The 25,000-nt window shown below is 46.0% G+C and overlaps 1 pseudogene; it reads right to left on the minus strand.

The window, feature by feature from the left end:
* Positions 1-25,000, minus strand: part of LOC138774041 (formin-2-like) — a 136,492-nt pseudogene that overhangs the window by 5,886 nt on the left and 105,606 nt on the right.

Consider the following 25,000-nt stretch of genomic DNA (forward strand, 5'->3'; position numbering starts at 1 on the left):
GAATGTAGAAAAACGTGAAGTTTACTCCATCAGTGAAAAAACATGCAGCATAAGAAGTGACGCGACGTTTCGATGATCTCCATCATCATTTTCAAGCGTGCAAAGCAGTGAACAAGGCAAGTATTTATACAGGTGTGGTGATTAGAAACAACAAATCATTGGTCAAAACAAAGTAGGCAAATTATTCAGCATGTGTGAAGATTCATTCAGGTGAGTCCTAGTGCAGTACGATCGCATTACCTGCGAATAATAGTCCCACATGTAAAAGTGTCCATAAAAAGAGACTTGAAATGTCAAACAGAGACCTCTTCATACAATATATAGAAGAATCAAATAAACAAGTAGTGTCCTGCTTAAAGTAGATCCGGACTCCCGAACTCACTCTCCCAGACACGGATTACGTACACACACACGAGATCACGGTACTGGTCACGTGTAGAAAAAGAATTCCATTCATGAAAAACTGCTGTAGTACAGACTGCAGGAGGATCACAAGGTCATATCGGCAAATTAACTGTACCGACTCCGGGGAAGTTCAGGCATCACCAACCTGGATCCTCGCCTTCACTATTGCTGTGTATCACTCAGCCGTCGCACTCAATGAGTACAGCGGTGTGTGCACCGCACAGAACACCCTTTCAATGCCGGATGGCCCCTCCAGGCCGTATTCACACAGAGTAACTAGAGCAATATAAAAAGTTCTCCTGGTCATGGTCCATACTCGCACAGAAATTGTTGCCGGTGTCAGTGAATGAGGTGAGTTCAGTTGTCCATATGATCTGCAAAAAATAGGTAGAAGAATGAATATAAAATAATGTATATACAATAGGTATAAATACTAGATTTCACATATTTTCACCAACATGGGGTAATCCAGGGAAACAGAGAAAGGGCAAACCATCATCTGTACATACCCCTGCTGACCTTATACTCTGTTTGACATTTCAAGTCTCTTTTTATGGACACTTTTCACATGTGGGACTATTATTCGCAGGTAATGCGATCGTACTGCACTAGGACTCACCTGAATGAATCTTCACACATGCTGAATAATTTGCCTACTTTGTTTTGACCAATGATTTGTTGTTTCTAATCACCACACCTGTATAAATACTTGCCTTCTTCACTGCTTTGCACGCTTGAAAATGATGATGGAGATCATCGAAACGTCGCGTCACTTCTTATGCTGCATGTTTTTTCACTGATGGGATAAACTTCACATTTTTCTACATTCATTTTTGTGTGCTGCGGGATATATATTATTGGACTATCTCCTATCTATTTATCTATCTATCTATCTCCTATCTATCTATCTCCTATCTATCTATCTATCTATCTATCTATCTATCTATCTCCTATCTATCTATCTATCTCCTATCTATCTATCTATCTATCTATCTATCTATCTATCTCCTATCTATCTATCTATCTATCTATCTATCTATCTATCTATCTCCTATCTATCTCCTATCTATCTATCTATCTATCTATCTATCTATCTATCTATCTCCTATCTATCTATCTATCTATCTATCTATCTCCTATCTATCTATCTATCTATCTATCTATCTATCTATCTATCTACTATCTATCTATCTATCTATCTATCTATCTATCTATCTCCTATCTATCTATCTATCTATCTATCTATCTATCTCCTATCTATCTATCTATCTATCTATCTATCTATCTATCTCCTATCTATCTATCTATCTATCTATCTATCTATCTATCTCCTATCTATCTATCTATCTATCTATCTATCTATCTATCTATCTATCTCCTATCTATCTATCTATCTCCTATCTATCTATCTATCTCCTATCTATCTATCTATCTATCTATCTCCTATCTATCTATCTATCTCCTATCTATCTATCTATCTATCTATCTATCTAATCTCCTATCTATCTATCTATCTATCTATCTCCTATCTATCTATCTATCTATCTATCTATCTATCTATCTATCTATCTCCTATCTATCTATCTATCTATCTATCTATCTATCTATCTATCTATCTATCTCCTATCTATCTATCTCCTATCTCCTATCTATCTCCTATCTATCTATCTATCTATCTATCTCCTATCTATCTATCTATCTATCTATATATCTATCTATCTATCTATCTATCTATCTCCTATCTATCTCCTATCTATCTATCTATCCATCCATCTCCTATCTATCTATCTATCTATCTATCTATCTATCTATCTATCTATCTCCTATCTATCTATCTATCTATCTATCTCCTATCTATCTATCTCCTATCTCCTATCTATCTCCTATCTATCTATCTATCTATCTATCTCCTATCTATCTATCTATCTATCTATCTATCTATCTATCTATCTCCTATCTATCTCCTATCTATCTATCTATCCATCCATCTCCTATCTATCTATCTATCTATCTATCTATCTATCTCCTATCTATCTATCTATCTATCTCCTATCTATCTATCTATCTCCTATCTATCTATCTATCTATCTATCTATCTATCTCCTATCTATCTATCTATCTATCTATCTATCTATCTATCTATATATCTATCTATCTATCTATCTATCTATCTCCTATCTATCTATCTATCTATCTATCTATCTCCTATCTATCTATCTCCTATCTCCTATCTATCTCCTATCTATCTATCTATCTATCTATCTATCTATCTATCTCCTATCTATCTATCTATCTATCTATATATCTATCTATCTATCTATCTATCTATCTCCTATCTATCTCCTATCTATCTATCTATCCATCCATCTCCTATCTATCTATCTATCTATCTATCTATCTATCTATCTATCTATCTCCTATCTATCTATCTATCTATCTATCTCCTATCTATCTATCTATCTATCTATCTCCTATCTATCTCCTATCTATCTCCTATCTATCTATCTCCTATCTATCTATCTATCTATCTATCTATCTATCTATCTATCTATCTATCTATCTCCTATCTATCTCCTATCTCCTATCTATCTATCTATCTATCTATCTATCTATCTATCTATCTATCTATCTATCTATCTATCTCCTATCTATCTCCTATCTCCTATCTATCTATCTATCTATCTATCTATCTATCTATCTATCTATCTATCTCCTATCTATCTATCTCCTATCTATCTCTTATCTATCTATTTATCTATCTATCTATCTATCTATCTATCTATCTATCTATCTCCTATCTATCTCCTATCTATCTATCTCCTATCTATCTATCTCCTATCTATCTATCTCCTATCTATCTATCTATCTATCTATCTCCTATCTCCTATCTATCTATCTATCTATCTATCTATCTATCTATCTATCTATCTATCTATCTCCTATCTATCTATCTCCTATCTATCTATTATCTATCTATCTATCTCCTATCTATCTATCTATCTATCTATCTATCTATCTATCTATCTATCTCCTATCTATCTATCTATCTCCTATCTATCTATCTATCTATCTATCTCCTATCTATCTATCTATCTATCTATCTATCTATCTATCTATCTATCTATCTCCTATCTATCTATCTATCTATCTATCTATCTCCTATCTATCTATCTCCTATCTATCTCCTATCTATCTATCTATCTCCTATCTATCTATCTCCTATCTATCTATCTATCTATCTATCTATCTATCTCCTATCTATCTATCTCCTATCTATCTATCTATCTATTCTATCTATCTATCTATCTATCTATCTCCTATCTATCTATCTATCTATCTATCTATCTATCTATCTATCTATCTATCTCCTATCTATCTCCTATCTATCTATCTCCTATCTATCTATCTATCTATCTATCTATCTATCTATCTATCTCCTATCTCCTATCTATCTATCTATCTATCTATCTCCTATCTATCTATCTATCTATCTATCTATCTATCTATCTATCTATCTACAGCTTGCATAAGCACAATCACCATCATCAAGTATCAGCATGGCATGATGGTGGGGGTTGTATGTGTGTAAGCTGGAGTTGCAGAGCTTCCAGAACTACTACCACCATCATTGTCTCTTGGACAAGATGCTGGTAGTAATTTTTCAAGCAGTGCAACTCCAGGTTGCACAACCACAACCCTCAGCATCATGCCATAATAAAAGTAGACAATGGTGGCTGCAGTTTTATTCACTGGACACCCAATAAGGGGGCGGGGTTGTCAGTATTTACCATTACTGCTTGTGTAGGGGACTAAGCTGTGCAGTGGGAGGGGAATAGATAGAGGGAGGCGGGGAATAGATGGAGGAGGCGGGGAATAGATGGAGGGAGGCGGGGAATAGAGGAGCTAGGGATGGGGGCGGGGTTGTGGCCATGTTTGTGGGGGGGAGGTTTACAGAGGCAGGCCAGGGGAGCAAGGCATTGTGGGGACTGTAGGAATATGCAGCACACAGACACTGGTCCAAACAGGAAGCTGGAGATGTAATCAGCAGCAACAGAGACCAGTGCAGGGGGCAGCGAGAGCAGCCAGAGGGGGAAGAAATGTGACAGAGAGGAGGCCAGTAACCACCCCCCAGTGTGGGCGGAGTTTAGATTTTACAGGGGGTGCCTGGAGTACTCCTTTAGGGTCCTAACTGCCAGTAGCAATTTCCCCATCAGTATCCTCCTTGCATAATGTAATTGAATATGACCTACCCCTCCCAAAATCCATGATAGAGGTCCTCCAATGTCCTTCATCTGTGTCCTGTCCTGTATATTTTCATAATTTTCCCCCAACTATGAGGTAATAGGGGACAGTCCAACAACATATGCATCAACCCTGCCTCCTCAATATCGCATTTACTGCACTTCACCTTATTCCCTTTCTTAAATTTTGAAAGTAGTTTTGGCGTGAAGTATAAATGATAATTAATAAATAATTGTGAGACTCTATGTGCATTATTATATGTCCCTATTTAACCATCTTCCAAATATCACTCCACTGCTGTGAATCTATACCACCGTGACCCAAGCCCTCACCCTTCTCTTCCAATAACATGTTATAAATCTTAGATAACACCTTCTTTTTACCTTTTGTCTCGTGCATATATGTAATGACTTGTGAATTCTCTTCTATTAGTTTATCTTTATCCTGTGTCTTCTCCCATGCGTGTTTAATCTGAACATAACTAAATAGTAATTTCCTCCTTTCCCCTAAACTTATACACAAATCTTCTAAGGGTTTCATCTGACCCCCCTCGAAGAACTGTGCCACATACCTCAACCCGTGTTTGTGCCATAACCCTCTAGCTAGTTCTTGGCCTTTTTCACTAAGACAGCCCAATTCTAACAGTCCCCAAAAGCTCAACCCCCCCCCCCCCCAGATTGCTTAACCCCTTAGGGACCAAGCCTATTTGGGCCTTAATGACCAGGCTCATTCTTCAAAATCTGACCTGTCTCACTTTATGCGCTTATAGCTCAGTGATGCTGTAACGTATGCTAGCGATTCTGAGATTATTTTTTTCTAACATATGGTACTTTATGTTAGTGGCAAAATTTGGTCACTATCTTGTGTGTTTTTTGTGAAAAACATCAAAATATCATGAAAAAATTGATAAAATTTGCACTTTACGAACTTTGAAATTCTCTGCTTCTAAAAAAAGAAAGTTGTATTACATAAATTAGTTACTAAGTCACATTATGAATATGTCCTCTTTATTCTGGCTTCATTTCATAAACATATTTCACTTTTTTAGGGTGTTACGGGGCTTAGAAATGTATCAGCAAATTATGAAATTTTCATGAAATTTCCCAAACTTTTTTTTTAGGGACCAGTTCTTTTTTTAAGTTGATTTAGGAGGTTTGTATACTGGAAACCCCCATAAGTGACCCCATTTTGGAAACTAGACACCTTAAAGAATTAATCTAGGGCTATAATGAGCATTTTTACCCTACACGGGCTGGAGGAAAGTAATCACAATTAGGCCGGAAAAAAATGGAAAATAGAAATTTTCCAATAATATATTTGTTAAGATTAAAGTATCTCATTTTCATAAGCAACATGAGAGAAAATGCACCCCAAATTTTGTAACGCAGGTTCTCCTGAGTAGAACGGTACCCCATATGTGGGTATAAACCACTGTATGGGCACACAGCGGGGCTCAGAAGGGAAGGAGCGCCAATTAGCATTTCAGTGCAGATTTTTCTGAAGAAGTTTCTGAGCGCCAGGTGCGTTTGCAGAGCCCCTGTAGTGTCAGCAGAATAGAACCCCCCCCAAAGTCACCCCATTTAGGAAAGTAAACCCCTCAAAGAATTCATCTTGGGGTGTGGTGACCATTTTGACCCCACAGGTATTGGAGGAAAGTATTCAAAAGAAGACAGTAAAAATGAAAATAATAGAATTTTCCCAATAATATGTTCCTTTAGTTTGAAATTTCTCAATTTCACGAGAAACAGGAGAGAAAACTCACCCCAATATATGTAACGCAGGTTCTCCTGAGTAGAACGGTACCCCATATGTGGGCATAAACCACTGTATGGGCACACAGCCGGGCTCAGAAGGGAAGGAGTGTCATTTTAGTTACAGGCATTATGTGGGTGTTTACTGGCTATCTGGGGTGGTAATGGACAATCTCGGGGTGTTTACTGGCTATCTGAGGTTGCGAAAGGGAATCTGGTGTGGTTATGGGCAGTCTGTGCCAATCTGGGTAGGTTATGGCAATCTGGGGTGTTTACTGGCTATATGGGGGGGTACGGGCAATCTGGGGGTGTTTACAGGCTATCTGGGGGTGTTTACTGGCTATCTGGGGGTGTTTACTGGCTATCTGGGGGTGTTTACTGGCTATCTGGGGTGGTGACGTGCAATCTGGTGGTGTTCACTGGCAATCTGGTGGTGTTCACTGGTGATCTGGGGTGGCGACGGGCAAATCTGGGGTGGCTACGGGCTGTCTGCGATGGTTACGGGCAATCTGTGGTGGCTACGGGCTGTCTGGGGGGGTTACGGGCAATCTGGCGGGGTTACGGGCAATCTGGCGGGGTTACGGGCAATCTGGGTGGTTACAGGCAATCTGGGGAGGTTACAGGTAATCTGGGGTGGTTACGGGTAATCTGGAGTGGTTACAGTTTATCCGGGGTGGCTTTTGACTTTGGTGACGGGTAAAAAAGTGCCGTCACCATTTGGAACAAGCGATCAGTGGTATATAGTATATACCGCTGATCACTTGTACTGGGACCACACCGGGTGGTCCCCGATCATTGCCCCATGCTCTCTGTCACCTCTGGTTGTGGAGAGAATGAAGCTTTGATCATTTTTAGGAATCCATCACTTTGAACAGAGTCTGTGGATCAGATGGCCCCCCTGGGAGGGGAGGGTCAGTGACCAGGTCACTAGGGTTAATTCTGGGGACAGGGGGGGGGACATGTTTTCATCTCCTCTCACTGTGGATTCACTGTGGGAAGAGATGAAAGCGTTCAGCTGTGCTGGCAATGTCTGTTACCGGTGGCCGCCGTTATACTGGTAATAACAGCGATCGCCAGTGAGGGGACTGATCCCACATTCTACCCCAACCCCTCAGTGACCTCCGATAGCTTAGAGGAGGGGGCTGCGGGCATTACCGGCGCCGCTGCACTATTCTGCGCCATCGCCATAAAAAGCTGATGGCAGCAGAATAGAGCCCATTAGCGATCGCCGTAAAAATCCGTATTGGCGGTCACTAATAACATAATACATGTATTCTCTGGGTCACTACGGTTACGGCGATACCACATTTGTGTAGTTTTTTTTTTTAACTATTACCACTTTGGCGCAATAGCAAAAACCCACAAAAGCTGTCGCCACATTGCAAGATCCATAGCGTTCTTATCTTTTGCGCGACAGAGCTGGTTTGGGGCTTATTTTTTGCGGGAAGATCTGTAGTTTCTATTGATACCAAGTTTTATATGTATATGACTTTTTGATCTCTTTTAGGGTGCATTCACACCTACCGCATCCGCAGCTTATTTTTCCGCGGAAATCCGCAGGTCTGGTAGTGCAGATTTCAACCTGCGAGAAATCCGCGTATTTGTGCGTTTTGCGGTTTTTCCGCAGCAAGTTTATCGCAACTGAAATGTCAGTTTAGAATGAGAGACATTTTAAACTGACATTTCAGTTGCGATAAACTTGCTGCGGAAAGAACGCAAAACGCACACATACGCGGATTTCTCGCAGGTTGAAATCTGCACTACCAGACCTGCGGATTTCTGCGGAAAAATAAGCTGCGGATGCGGTAGGTGTGAACGCACCCTAATAACGTATTTTCTAAAGCAGATTGATAAAATACAGCTATTCTGGTACTGTTTTTTTTTAGTTTTTTTTTACAGCGTGTGTCGTGCGGTGTAATTATTGATATAGTTTTATAGATTGGGTCGTTACAGACGTAACAATACCAAATATGTATAGGATTTCTGTATGGGGAATGTAATGCATCTTTATTATTGGGGGGGGGGGCTGTGTTGTGTTTGGTGCACACTTTTTTTTTACTTTTACACTAGTGTAAAATACTTAGATCACTGATACAATACATTGCAGTACCTGATGTACTGCAGTGTATTGTATCATGTCTCATGCTGAGAGGCAATAGCCGCGGCCACCCCTGTCAGCATCAGACATCTCCATGGTGACCCCCGGGGACCTTCATTAGGACCCCGGGATCACCATGGAGACATCGGAAGACCAGACGGCGCCGCGGGACATCACGATCACGTAAGTGACCCACGGCGCCGTCCGGGATCTACTGGGACCCGTTAGATGCCGCTGTCATGGTTTGACAGCGGCATTTAACGGGTTAAACTGCTCGGAGCGGAGAATTTTCCGCTGCAGGCAGTTACAGGAGGGTGTCAGCGGTCACACTGACCGCTGATCTCCCGTCCTGCAGCCGCCGCCGGGCGGTAATTTATTCCGATGCGCCCGCCGTTAAAAGGCGTACGCATCGGAATAAAGCCCATTAGAGGCCGCCGTGAATATGCGTGCGGCGGTCACTAAGGGGTTAACCATCTTCACCAGAGGACCTCTCTCACTCTCTTCCATTAAAAATTGCATTCTAGATGCCAGAAAATAAAGTTCTGTGTCCGGAACCGCCAGGCCACCTTCCTCCTTACATAGGTAATCCATTTTTATATGTGGCCTTTTCCCTCTCCAGATTAGATCTCTTATCAGGGCCCGCAGCTGCCTAAAGACCCTCTCTCCCAGCCAAACAGGGCTAGTCACCAGAAAGTAGAGAATCTGAGGCAGGATCATCATTTAGACTAACTCTGTCTGCCATACTTAAAGTGAGTCTTGACCAAATCATAATTCTTGTCCTGATCTTACATTTAATTGAGGGTATCTTTTGATATTTCTTGCCACCTTAATTCCCAAGTATGTGAATGTGCCATCCCTTGGTAGGCCATTCAGATTCCGGAACTCCACCTCTCCATCAAGTGGCAGCAAAACGGTCTTAGTCCAGTTTATTTTAAGCCCTGACACTTTTCCATTCTCTTCAATTAAATGAATACCCATCTGTAAGGAATCCCTTGTATTCCCCAGGTATATAACAGATCGTCCGCGTAGAGAGAGACTTTGTCCTCTCTCCCACCCCATCCAAACCCCTGAATCTCTTGCGCGTCCCTTATTTTTATAGCTAATGGTTCTATAAAAAGGGCATAGATGAGGGGGGAGAGAAGACAACCTTGTCTCGTCCCCCTTGTCAACGCAAAACAGTTTAACAGAGCTCCATTGACCAATACCGCTGCCCTTGGTTCCTTATATAATAACTGCATCCATTTCACAAAGTTTGGCCCAACCCCATATCCCCTCAGAACCTCCCAAAGGAAGGACCACTCTACCCTGTCGAAGGCCTTAACCGCATCCAACGACAGGATAGAGCGGTCCCCCCCACCCTCAATCTGAAGATTTAAAAACAGCCTAAGGATGTTTTCCGCTGTTGATTTTCCAGGCATAAATCCACATTGATCTCCAGCAATTAGTTCTGATACTACTTTTACCAAACGGTTAGCCAGAACCTTTGCCAAAATCTTAACATCCGCGTTGAGCAGCGATATTGGTCTGTAAGCTTGTGTTTCTAATTCATCCTTACGAGGCTTTAACAAAAGAATAATTGTTGCCTCATACATTGAACTGGTCAAACTCCCCCCCCCCTTCTGAAAATTGTGAAATAATGACACACATCTAGGTACCAATATATCCCCAAACTCTTTAAAGAGCTCAAATGGGATCCGATGCGATCCTGATTCCTTCATCCTGGGGGCTTCCTTTACTACCCTCCATATTTCCTCTGATGTCATTTCACTTTCTAAGCTCTCTACCGCCTCTTCAGGTTACACATTGTAACATAATCCCTTATTACATTCTGATCCACTGTCTGCTGAGTTGTATATAATTCATTATAAATGTAGAGAATACCTCCCTGATCTTACCCATATCCTTAAAGTGTCACTGTCGTGAAATTTTTTTTTGCAGAAATCAATAGTCCAGGCGATTTTAAGAAACTTTGTAATTGGGTTTATTATCCGAAAAATGCATTTTTATCATGAAAAAGCAGTTTGAAGCTCCCCCCCCCCCCCCGTCTTCATTGTTCTCCTATGGAGAGAGCTAAAGAAAAGACCAAAACAGGACAACAAAGAGTTAATCTACAAATCCCTCACGGGATATCTCCTGTGACAGTCACCAGTGACCTGTCTGAGCTCGGATTACAGCTGTCACCCAGCTCTGTGCCTGTAATCCTCTGTTATCTGCTTTCTGCTGCCGGCTAACTCCCTCCTTCCTCCTCCCCCCTCCCCTCTCCATAGAGCAGACAGGGGACGACTCCTGCAACAAGTCACAATTTTCAGATTTTTCAGAGTGGATGAAAAGAGGAAGGAGGGGGGGACCTGGGAAAAGGCTTTTTACATGCAGATAATGGCAGATTTGGCTAATAAACCCAATTACAAAGTTTCTTAAATCGCCTGGACTATTGATTTCTGCAAAAAAAAAAAATACGACAGTGACTCTTTAACCAGTTTCCCCTCTCTATTCCTAACTGCGGCTATCATTTTCTGATCTTTCCTATCTCTTACCATAGATGCAAGAAAACTACCTGCTCTCCCACCTTCCAAGTATCTCCTCTGTTCCATATCACGTAACCAATTTTTAGCTTTTACCTCCAACACTTCTTTATCATTTAGAATAGCCCTTTCCCATTCCTCTCTATCTTCTACCTTCTTTGACTGGGTGAATCTTATCTCCAACTCTTCTATCTTCTTTTTTACCTGTTCTTCTTCTACTTCTTCCAATTTATTTGTTCTTATCACCGGCTCATACAAAATCCCTCTTAAATATGCCTTAAAGGTTTCCCATATCACCCTTATACCCTATACTATATACCCTCTATTATACCCTCTATTATAGCCTATACCAGGGGTGCTCAACTGGAGGACCGCGGTCCGAACCCGGACCCCTGGTCAGACCTCCAAACAGCCCCGGATCCGGTCCATTCCGGGGCGGTTAGGAGGTCCCGCTCCCCACCGCACTGCCTCCCGCCCCATAGGCGTACTGTCCTTTGGTTGCAGTACGCCTGTGGGGCTGGGGGCAGTGTCGGTCCAGCCCCCGGCTGATATGCGCTCTGTAGGGATGTCCCAGGGATTCCCCAGCAGAGTGCGCACCACTGACCTCAGTGTACGCCGTCGGCCAGCTGAGGTCAGTGGTGCCCGCTCTGCTGGGGAATCCCCGGGACATCCCTACAGAGCGCGTATCAGCCGGGGGCCTGACCGACAGGAGAAGAGAAGATAGGCACAGCGGGGGAGCGAGGTGCTAGGTGAGTTGGGGTTTGTTTGTTTTTTTGTTTGGGGGCCATCTATAAGGGCAGAGCGCACAGGGGGGCTATATACTACAGGGGGAGAGCACAGGGGGCTGTATACTACTGTGGGAGAGCAACAGGGGGCTATACACTTCTGGGGGAGAGTGCACAGGGGGGGCTATATACTACTGGGGGAGCAACAGGGGGCTATACACTACTGGGGGAGAGCGCACAGGGGGGCTATACACTACTGGGGGAGCAACAGGGGGGGCTATATACTACCAGGGCAGTCACCCCCTTTGTACCTTATATCAAAGGGCTGGTGAGAGAGAAAAAATGCCAGTTTTCCCGCTAATAAGCAGCAATTCTGTATGTAAATAGTTGAACGTTTGTGAAACGATGTTCAGCTCGGACCTTCACCTGACTATAGACCCCGGTAAGTGGAGCTTCACTAAAAGTTGTTGAGTACCCCTGGCCTATACTATATACTCTCTATTATACCCTATACTATATACCCTCTATTATACCCTATACTATACTATATACCCTCTATTATACCCTATACTATATACCCTCTATTATACCCTATACTATATACCCTCTATTATAGCCTATACTATATACCATCTTTTATACCCTATACTATATACCCTCTGTTATACCCTATACTATATACCCTCTATTATACCCTATACTATATACCCTCTATTATACCCTATACTATACTATATACCCTCTATTATACCCTATACTATACTATATACCCTCTATTATACCCTATACTATACTATATACCCTCTATTATACCCTATACTATATACCCTCTATTATACCCTATACTATATACCCTCTATTATACCCTATACTATATACCCTATACTATATACCCTCTATTATACCCTATACTATATACCCTATACTATATACTATACTATATACCCTATACTATTCAAAGGTCTAAAGAACCTGACACCTACTATTTGTCCTCCCGTGGCCACCTGGGACCTGTGTCTTGTACTTAATAGACTTACTGCTTACTATTCCTGATTGCATTAACTACTGCCAAACGCCTGGGAGAGTTACAGGCCATATCTTGTGGTGAGCCTTTTACAAAACACCGGCCTGATGGTGCACATTTGAGGACTGTTCCATCTTTTGTGCCAAACGTGCCGTCTACAGTCAATGTAAATGGTGAACGTTTTCTTTCTGACTTTTATCCTAATCTCTCATCCGAGGAAGAGGCACGTCTGCACTCCATACAAAGAGATCTTTAAAATGCTACCTCTGTCGTGTGGAAGATTGCCGTAAAGAGGAGAATCTTTTTGTTCTTTTTGCTGGGCCTAAAAAGGTCTTAAAGCTTCAAAAGACTCTTGGCACGATGGATAAAATGTACCATCTCTGAGGCATATCTTGTGGAGGGCAAAGAACCACCTCATCCACTAAGAGCCCATTCCACTGGTACCACGGCTACATCCTGGGCTGAGAGACAGCAAGTGCCTATGACTGACATCTGCAGTGACGCCTCCTGGATATCTACTTCAACCTCCTCCAGTCATTGTAGGTTGGACATTCAGGTGGAGGGCTCAGCCTTCAGTAAGGAGTTCTAGAAGCTCATTTTAAACCCTCCCTTTGTTATCTGGGCATGTCCCATATGTGCTGCCGCAGAAGTGGGGGAAAGCAATCATTTGTTTACGTAATTATGTTTTCCTCAAGACGTAGGCAGCACACTAACCCTCCCAAAAAATTTTGTTGCATTTATTCTTTTTTTTTTTTTTTCTATTTATTACACAGTGTGGTGTGTCAGGTGTGGATATTACTCTCCTCTACTATGCTATATACCCTTTATTATACCCTGCATTACTCTAGGCCCTGCTGTAATCTATTACCTATAAGACTCCATTACAGGTTCCATCTAAAATACCAGACAAATACGGCAGGATGAAGCACTATGCCATCCATTCCTTAAATCAGCCAAAGACCGATAAAGACAATGGGTCTGTCTGGCGTTCAGTGCATCCACTTCCTCTACGAGACTGCCGCCGAACAATAAAACACAAACGTAAATCTTACTAACACTTTACTTACAATAATAGATGAGATTCTACAAACCTTCCATGAACTTCCGTCAATTTTTTTTCAAGTTTTTCGTGTTCAATTTTAGCTGCAGAAAAAAAAATATGAACGTCTAAAAATACTAATATACAGCATCTAGTAATACTAGCAACTAATATACAGCATCTAGTAATATACAGCGTCTAGTAATATACAGCATCTAGTAATATACAGCATCTAGTAATACTAGCAACTAATATACAGCATCTAGTAATACTAGCAACTAATATACAGCATCTAGTAATATACAGCGTCTAGTAATATACAGCGTCTAGTAATACTAGCAACTAATATACAGCATCTAGTAATACTAGCAACTAATATACAGCATCTAGTAATATACAGCGTCTAGTAATATACAGCGTCTAGTAATATACAGCATCTAGTAATACTAGCAACTAATATACAGCATCTAGTAATATACAGCGTCTAGTAATACTAGCAACTAATATACAGCATCTAGTAATACCAATATACAGCGTCTAGTAATATACAGCATCTAGTAATATACAGCGTCTAGTAATACTAGCAACTAATATACAGCATCTAGTAATACCAATATACAGCGTCTAGTAATATACAGCATCTAGTAATACCAATATACAGCGTCTAGTAATACTAGCAACTAATATACAGCATCTAGTAATACCAATATACAGCATCTAGTAATATACAGCGTCTAGTAATATACAGCATCTAGTAATATACAGCGTCTAGTAATTCCTCTATTTGGGGGCATGCGCGGCATTCCTCTATTTTGGGGGGGCACGCGCGGCATTCCTCTATTTGGGGGGGGGCACGCGCGGCATTCCTCTATTTGGGGGGTCACGCGCGGCATTCCTCTATTTGGGGGGGGGGCACGTGCGCCATTCCTCTATTTGGGGGGGCATGCGTGGCATTCCTCTATTTGGGGGGGGCACGCGCGGCATTCCTCTATTTGGGGGGGCATGCGTGGCATTCCTCTATTTGGGGCGGGCACGTGCAGCATTCCTCTATTTGGGGGGACATGCGTGGCATTCCTCTATTTGGGGGGGCACGCGCGGCATTCCTCTATTTGGGGGGGCATGCGTGGCATTCCTCTATTTGGGGGGGCACGCGCAGCATTCCTCTATTTGGGGGGGCATGCGTGTCATTCCTCTATTTGGGGCGGGCACGTGCGGCATTCCTCTATTTGGGGGGGCATGCGTGGCATTCCTCTATTTGGGGGGGCATGCGTGGCATTCCTCTATTTGGGGGGGCATGCGTGGCATTCCTCTATTTGGGGCGGGCACGTGCGGCATTCCTCTATTTGGGGGGGCATGCGTGGCATTCCTCTATTTGGGGGGGCACGCGCGGCATTCCTCTATTTGGGGGGGCATGCGTGGCATTCCTCTAATTGGGGGGGGCACGCGCGGCATTCCTCTATTGAGGACATAATCTGCATAAGTGGAGGGCAGACTGCCCATGTTGGCATCATATATCGATGTGTCATACTGACCTGTCAGGTGACCAGTGAGTAATGGGAATCGCTCCCTCTCACCCACTGCAGCACATTCAGTCCAGGACGGTACATTATGGAAGTGCTCCTGCACCCTCCACCCCTGACTACATTTCCTGGGCGCCCCTTCCCTTTGGAGGCATCTCCTGCGCCCGCTGGGCACTTTACGTCCACATGTGGGGAATTTGCTTTACACGTTTGTTTTTCATTTTTACGGCCTATTGTTCTGGTATTCTGTGACCCACCATTGGCGTCCGTGTGCCCACCGTACCCCTTGTTACATACGTGAGGGGGCAGTTTCCTCAGAGTCGTCCCTATAGGGATCCGTTTTATGTTTTGGTTCCCAGAGCCTCTGGAAAAATGGCCAAATGTAATGGAGGCGTCAGCGTTCCCGAGGAGCTCCTCATATCCGAGGCCGCAATAGGGCGACATGTGGGATATTTCTACAAACTGCAGGAACAGGGCGATAAATACGGGGGGCATTTCTCTGGTAATAGGGTTCTATTAGAAGAGACTTCTGCAAAGAAATTTTACATTTTCAGTTTTTCACTTGGCTTTTATTTCTGTGAGTCGCCTAAACGGTTAAAAATCTTTCCGGAAGTGGCTTTGAACTGTTTAGGGGTGCAGTTTCTGAAATGGGGCGATTCATGGTGCTAACATACAGTCCCATAAAATACACTTCACACCTGAACTGCTCTCTGAAAAATCAGATTTTGAAATGTTTGGTGAAAATTTGGAAAATTTCTGCTATTGTCTTAAAAAACTGCAAGTAAGTTCAACAAGTATTGGTGACGTGTTGGTAACGTTATATATAGTATCTAATGCAGCAGGACTATTCCCCCGACAAGTTAGAAAACATATACCCCCCCCCCCCTGCATATTTGGTATCGCCGTGTGCGGAATCGCCCGAAGAATAAATGATGACAATCCTGATCTCGCACGGTAAACGCCAAAAGCACCAAAAAATCCCAAAGCACAAAACTGCTGATTTTTGGTCACTTCACGTCCCGAAAAAATTGAATTAAATTGATCAAAAGTTTCATATACACAAGCAAGGTGTCGCTAGAAAGTAGAGATCATGGCGCCTCACCGGCCCCATAGACCAACAAACAGTGTTACAAGGAGGGGAAACCCAAAACTGTGTTGCTGGACTGTATGGTGCTTACACTGTAGATTAGAATCACATTGCTGGACTTTACTGATCAGAGAAGACGCCCCCTGTGAGTTACTGGATATAGCTGCAATGTAATCACTATATGGGGGTAATATTGGTGTATTGGCTTTTTGAATACAGGTAAACTAGGGCTGTACTATTTAGTCATTAGGGGGTAGTAGTTTTTAGTCTTGGTGTAGCCAATTATTTGTATTGAAGTATCACTGGTCATATTGGTTTCTGTAAGGGTGCAGATACAGCCTGCCAGGGACTTATTTATATCAGCCGTCCCAGAAGGGAGGGGGAGACAGAGAGAACGGCTCACACACAGATTTCTGTGTCTTCAGCAGAAAGCAGCAGCTGAGAACTGGGGCAAGGAGACTGAACAGATAATAACACGTATGGAAGGAATTGTAAAGGGCCTATTACACGGGTCGTCAGAGGAGCAAACGAGTGCTTTCAGCGCTCGTTTGCTCCTCGTTCCCCGCTCGCTGCCACCGCTATTCAACGCGGCTGCAGCGAGCGGGTGAGTGCAGGAGGGGGCGGCGGGGGGCTGCGGGGGGGGGGGGGGGGGGGGCTGCCCGGGTGATCGCTAGATCGTCTGGGCAGCCCATAGGATATAGCAGCGTCTGCCGCCGACACTCCTATTCAATGGAGCGACGGCAGCAGATCGCTGCTATATCAGTCCCTTGTTTTTCAACATGTTGAAAAACAAGTGACTGCAACGATCAGCCGACATGAACGATGTCGGCTGATCGTTGCACTCTATTCCACGGGACGATTATCGTCCGTAGCGGCTGATATCGGCCGAATACGGACGATAATCGTTCCGTGGAATAGGGCCTTTAGTCTCCAGGAGGGGGAGGGGGTACCACATGCATTTTACCAAAGGGGGTGTCCCCTTTTAGGTAAAAATATGGCCTAATTGGGTTTGGGTGGTAAATAGCCGAATACATGCCCTAAACTGACTCTGTACTATAAGGGCTCGTTCCCACATGTTCATTCTTCAGCGCGGACAGGGCAGGAGCGCGCGCCTCCCATAGACTCCCATTATGAGCTGGAGGCTAACGGCATTCCGCGGCGGACAATTCCGTCGCGGAATTCCGCTACCTTTCCTCAGTGGGAACGAGCCCTAAGCAACAATCACAAAAAACGTTAGACAAGCTGTCTGCGTGGGACCCTGATGGCGCCCACAATAATTCCTGCATACAGCGGCTTACCTTTGCTGATGAACGCCTCCATGTTGTCTTTGAAGGGTTGTAAATGCTCCTCGAGGCTCTTCTGACCGACCTTACAGGCCTCCACCTCACATGCTGAAAAGAAGGAAATTCACTCAAATTTCATATATCTCAAGTTATTTCAGAGTGAATTTGTACTGCTACCTAGGTGAAGCCAGGTGTCTGTGTATATGTGTGTGTGTGTGTGTCTGTCTCCTATCTATACACACACACACACACACACACACAATCCATGTTCTAAATTATTATGCAGCAGCTTTCAACCTTTTCATTTTTATTAAGAACTAAACCCTGGAGATTAGTGAGATATAATTACAGCCGGACGTCACTTCTCTATGATGTCTTCTCGCTGAGGTTCCATCTGCACAGAGGAGCTGCCGATCTCTCTCCTCCAGTGAATTTGTCAGTTTTTGGATGATTTCTGCTTCATAGACTGCCTCCCTCCATCATAGACTGCCTCCCTCCATCATAGACTGCCTCCCTCCGTCATAGACTGCCTCCCTCCATCATAGACTGCCTCCATCATAGACTGCCTCCCTCCATCATAGACTGCCTCCCTCCGTCATAGACTGCCTCCCTCCGTCATAGACTGCCTCCCTCCATCATAGACTGCCTCCCTCCGTCATACACTGCCGCCCTCCGTCATAGACTGCCTCCCTCCATCATAGACTGCCTCCCTCCACCATAGACTGCCTCCCTCCATCATAGACTGCCTCCCTCCGTCATACACTGCCGCCCTCCGTCATAGACTGCCTCCCTCCATCATAGACTGCCTCCCTCCACCATAGACTGCCTCCCTCCATCATAGACTGCCTCCCTCCATCATAGACTGCCTCCCTTCACCATAGACTGCCTCCCTCCATCATAGACTGCCTCCCTCCACCATAGACTGCCTCCCTCCATCATAGACTGCCTCCCTCCACCATAGACTGCCTCCCTCCATCATAGACTGCCTCCCTCCACCATAGACTGCCTCCCTCCCTCCATCATAGACTGCCTCCGTCCACCATAGACTGCCTCCCTCCACCATAGACTGCCCCCCTCCATCATAGACTGCCTCCCTCCACCATAGACTGCCTCCCTTTGTGAAGGTGACCATGAAGGGTTAATACTTTTGGAAAAACATTGTATTCCTTGAAATGCCTTCAGCTTTGGAACCGCTTCTAGCTGGACAAGACTGGTCTACGAGACATGTTGGAATGTTGGCAGCCACCCCTGAGACATACCACCCTGAACTCACAAAAGAAGAAGATAATGTCTAATAAATAACCACTAACCAGCTCACTGCGCCGGACAGGATATAGCTAACCATTTATGGAATAACCAATCACAGTATAACATGTATACTCTTTGTGACTTGAAACTCCACCTATAATGAAGGAGGATATAATCAATGTGAAACTAAATAAAGTAGTAGTATATACTCAAATCTCGGCTGAGAGAGAGGTTATACCAACTATCTGTGTCTGGTGTTATCTAATGATCGCTAGCACTCAGCTCTATTCAATTTGGACAGGCATAGTCACTTGGGAATAAGGTGGATGAAAGGGTAAAATTCACCTTATCAACCTTCACCATAGACTGCCTCCCTCCATCATAGACTGCCTCCCTCCACCATAGACTGCCTCCCTCCATCATAGACTGCCTCCCTCCACCATAGACTGCCTCCCTCCCTCCATCATAGACTGCCTTCCTCCACCATAGACTGCCTCCCTCCATCATAGACTGCCTCCCTCCACCATAGACTGCCTCCCTTTGTGAAGGTGACCATGAAGGGTTAATACTTTTGGAAAAACATTGTATTCCTTGAAATGCCTTCAGCTTTGGAACCGCTTCTAGCTGGACAAGACTGGTCTACGAGACATGTTGGAATGTTGGCAGCCACCCCTGAGACATACCACCCTGAACTCACAAAAGAAGAAGATAATGTCTAATAAATAACCACTAACCAGCTCACTGCGCCGGACAGGATATAGCTAACCATTTATGGAATAACCAATCACAGTATAACATGTATACTCTTTGTGACTTGAAACTCCACCTATAATGAAGGAGGATATAATCAATGTGAAACTAAATAAAGTAGTAGTATATACTCAAATCTCGGCTGAGAGAGAGGTTATACCAACTATCTGTGTCTGGTGTTATCTAATGATCGCTAGCACTCAGCTCTATTCAATTTGGACAGGCATAGTCACTTGGGAATAAGGTGGATGAAAGGGTAAAATTCACCTTATCAACCTTCACCATAGACTGCCTCCCTCCATCATAGACTGCCTCCCTCCCTCCATCATAGACTGCCTCCCTCCATCATAGACTGCCTCCCTCCACCATAGACTGCCTCCCTCCCTCCTTCATAGACTGCCTCCCTCCACCATAGACTGCCTCCCTCCATCATAGACTGCCTCCCTCCACCATAGACTGCCTCCCTCCATCATAGACTGCCTCCCTCCATCATAGACTGCCTCCCTCCCTCCATCATAGACTGCCTCCCTCCATCATAGACTGCCTCCCTCCATCATAGACTGCCTCCCTCCGTCATAGACTGCCTCCCTCCCTCCATCATACACTGCCTCCCTCCACCATAGACTGCCTCCCTCCCTCCATTATAGACTGCCTCCCTCCACCATAGACTGCCTCCCTCCATCATAGACTGCCTCCCTTCACCATAGACTGCCTCCCTCCATCATAGACTGCCTCCCTCCACCATAGACTGCCTCCCTCCATCATAGACTGCCTCCCTCCACCATAGACTGCCTCCCTCCCTCCATCATAGACTGCCTCCCTCCACCATAGACTGCCTCCCTCCATCATAGACTGCCTCCCTCCACCATAGACTGCCTCCCTCCATCATAGACTGCCTCCCTCCATCATAGACTGCCTCCCTCCCTCCATCATAGACTGCCTCCCTCCATCATAGACTACCTCCCTCCATCATAGACTGCCTCCCTCCGTCATAGACTGCCTCCCTCCATCATAGACTGCCTCCCTCCACCATAGACTGCCTCCCTCCACCATAGACTGCTTCCCTCCATCATAGACTGCCTCCCTCCATCATAGACTGCCTCCCTCCATCATAGACTGCCTCCCTCCATCATAGACTGCCTCCCTCCATCATAGACTGCCTCCCTCCACCATAGACTGCCTCCCTCCATCACAGACTGCCTCCCTCCATCACAGACTGCCTCCCTCCACCATAGACTGCCTCCCTCCACCATAGACTGCCTGCCTCCACCATAGACTGCCTCCCTCCACCATAGAATGCCTCCCTTCACCACAGACTGCCTCACTCCTGCATAGACTGCCTCCCTCCACCATAGACTGCCTCCCTCCATCAAAGACTGTCTCCCTCCACCATAGACTGCCTCCCTCCACCATAGACTGCCTCCCTCCACCATAAACTGCCTCCCTCCACCATAGACTGCCTCCCTCCATCATAGACTGCCTCCCTCCACCATAGACTGCCTCCCTCCACCATAGACAGCCTCCCTCCATCATAGACTGCCTCCCTCCACCATAGACTGCCTCCCTCCATCAAAGACTGCCTCCCTCCACCATAGACTGCCTCCCTCCACCATAGACTGCCTCCCTCCACCATAGACTGCCTCCCTCCACCATAAACTGCCTCCCTCCACCATAGACTGCCTCCCTCCATCATAGACTGCCTCCCTCCACCATAGACTGCCTCCCTCCATCATAGACTGCCTCCCTCCATCATAGACTGCCTCCCTCCACCATAGACTGCCTCCCTCCACCATAGACTGCCTCCCTCCATCATAGACTGCCTCCCTCCACCATAGACTGCCTCCCTCCACTAAAGACAGCCTCCCTCCATCACAGACTGCCTCCCTCCATCATAGACTGCCTCCCTCCACCATAGACTGCCTCCCTCCGTCATACACTGCCTCCCTCCACCATAGACTGCCTCCCTCCATCACAGACTGCCTCCCTCTGTCACAGACTGCCTCCCTCCACCATAGACTGCCTCCCTCCACCATAGGTTGCCTCCCTCCACCATAGGCTGCCTCCCTCCACCATAGACTGCCTCCCTCCATCATAGACTGCCTCCCTCCACCATAGACTGCCTCCCTCCACCATAGACAGCCTCCCTCCATCATAGACTGCCTCCCTCCACCATAGACTGCCTCCCTCCCTTCATCATAGACTTCCCCCCTCCATCATAGACTGCCTCCCTCCACCATAGACTGCCTCCCTCCATCATAGACAGCCTCCCTCCACCATAGACTGCCTCCCTCCATCATAGACTGCCTCCCTCCATCATAGACTGCCTCCCTCCACCATAGACTGCCTCCCTCCGTCATAGACTGCCTCCCTCTGTCACAGACTGCCTCCCTCTATCAGAGACTTCCTTCCCCATCATAGAATGCCTCCCTTAACCATAGACAGCCTCCCTCCACCATAGACTGCCTTCCTCCACCATAGACTGCCTCCCTCCACCATAGACTGCCTCCCTCCATCATAGACTGCCTCCCTCCACCATAGACAGCCTCCCTCCATCATAGACTGCCTCCCTCTACCATAGACCTCCTCCTTTCCTCCATCATAGACTTCCCCCCTCCATCATAGACTGCCTCCTTTCCTCCATCATAGACTTCCTCCCTCCACTATAGACTGCCTCCCTCCACTATAGACAGCCTCCCTCCACCATAGACTGCCTTCCTCCACCATAGACTGCCTCCCTCCATCATAGACTGCCTCTTTCCATCACAGACTGCCTCCCTCCACCATAGACAGCCTCCCTCCACCATAGACTGCCTCCCTCCACCATAGACCGCCTCCCTCCATCATAGACCGCTTCCCTCCATCATAGACTGCCTTCCTCCACCATAGACTGCCTCCCTCCACCATAGACTGCCTCCCTCCGTCATAGACTGCCTCCCTCTGTCACAGACTGCCTCCCTCCATCATAGACTGCCTTCCCCATCATAGACTGCTTCCCTCCATCATAGACTGCCTCCCTCCGTCATAGACTGCCTCCCTCCGTCACAGACTGCCTCCCTCCGTCATAGACTGCCTTCCCCATCATAGACTGCCTCCCTCCACCATAGACTGCCTCTCTCCATCACAGACTGCCTTTCTCCACCATAGACAGCTTTCCTCCACCATAGACTGCCTTCCCCATCATAGACTGCCTCCCTTAACCATAGACAGCCTCCCTCCACCATAGACTGCCTTCCTCCACCATAGACTTCCTCCCTCCATCATAGACTGCCTCCCTCCATCATAGACTGCCTCCCTCCACCATAGACAGCCTCCCTCCATCATAGACTGCCTCCCTCTACCATAGACTGCCTCCTTTCCTCCATCATAGACTTCCCTTCTCCATCATAGACTGCCTCCTTTCCTCCATCATAGACTTCCTCCCTCCACTATAGACTGCCTCCCTCCACCATAGACAGCCTCCCTCCACCATAGACTGCCTTCCTCCACCATAGACTGCCTCCCTCCATCATAGACTGCCTCTTTCCATCACAGACTGCCTCCCTCCACCATAGACTGCCTCCCTCCACCATAGACTGCCTTCCTTCATCATAGACCGCCTCCCTCCATCATAGACCGCTTCCCTCCATCATAGACTGCCTCCCTCCACCATAGACTGCCTCCCTCCACCATAGACTGCCTAACTCCGTCATAGACTGCCTCCCTCTGTCACAGACTGCCTCCCTCCATCATAGACTGCCTTCCCCATCATAGACTGCTTCCCTCCATCATAGACTGCCTCCCTCCGTCATAGACTGCCTCCCTCCGTCACAGACTGCCTCCCTCCGTCATAGACTGCCTTCCCCATCATAGACTGCCTCCCTCCACCATAGACTGCCTCCCTCCATCATAGACTGCCTCCCTCCACCATAGACAGCTTTCCTCCACCATAGACTGCCTTCCCCATCATAGACTGCCTCCCTTAACCATAGACAGCCTCCCTCCACCATAGACTGCCTTCCTCCACCATAGACTTCCTCCCTCCATCATAGACTGCCTCCCTCCATCATAGACTGCCTCCCTCCATCATAGACTGCCTCCCTCCACCATAGACTGCCTCCCTCCACCATAGACAGCCTCCCTCCATCATAGACTGCCTCCCTCTACCATAGACTGCCTCCTTTCCTCCATCATAGACTTCCCCCCTCCATCATAGACTGCCTCCTTTCCTCCATCATAAACTTCCTCCCTCCACTATAGACTGCCTCCCTCCACTATAGACAGCCTCCCTCCACCATAGACTGCCTTCCTCCACCATAGACTGCCTCCCTCCATCATAAACTGCCTTCCTCCACCATAGACTGCCTCCCTCCATCATAGACTGCCTCCCTCCATCATAGACTGCCTCCCTCCATCATAGACTGCCTCCCTCCACCATAGACAGCCTCCCTCCACCATAGACTGCCTTCCTTCATCATAGACCGCCTCCCTCCATCATAGACCGCTTCCCTCCATCATAGACTGCCTCCCTCCACCATAGACTGCCTCCCTCCACCATAGACTGCCTCCCTCCGTCATAGACTGCCTCCCTCTGTCACAGACTGCCTCCCTCCATCATAGACTGCCTTCCCCATCATAGACTGCTTCCCTCCATCATAGACTGCCTCCCTCCGTCATAGACTGCCTCCCTCCGTCACAGACTGCCTCCCTCCGTCATAGACTGCCTTCCCCATCATAGACTGCCTCCCTCCACCATAGACTGCCTCTCTCCATCACAGACTGCCTTTCTCCACCATAGACAGCTTTCCTCCACCATAGACTGCCTCCCTCCACCATAGACCGCCTCCCTCCATCATAGACTGCCTCCCTCCACCATACATTGCCTCCCTTCACCATAGACTGCCTCCCTCCACCATAGACTGCCTCCCTCCACCATAGACTGCCTCCCTTCACCATACACTGCCTTCCTCCACCATAGACTGCTTCTCTCCATCATAGACTGCCTCCCTCCATCATAGACTGCCTCCCTCCACCATAGACTGCCTCCCTCCACCATAGACTGTCTTCCTCCATCATAGACACTCCTTTTGATAATGCTCCAGAGGTTCTCCATGGGGTTGATGTCAGGGGAGCATGGAGGCCACACCATAAGTGTGTCCCCTTTTATGCCCATAGCAGCCAGAGATGCAGATGCAAGCCCGGACTGACAATCTGGCAAGGTGGGCAAATGCCCGATGGGCTGCTCAGATTGTCAGTCATGGGGCCGCCCTGCCTTGTACAATTAAAGGACGTGGCCACTGGAGGTTGTGTTATTGGCCCCGTAGTCAGTC

The sequence above is a fragment of the Dendropsophus ebraccatus genome, chromosome 15, assembly GCF_027789765.1.
Source record: "Dendropsophus ebraccatus isolate aDenEbr1 chromosome 15, aDenEbr1.pat, whole genome shotgun sequence".
NCBI classification, from domain to species: Eukaryota; Metazoa; Chordata; class Amphibia; order Anura; family Hylidae; genus Dendropsophus; species Dendropsophus ebraccatus.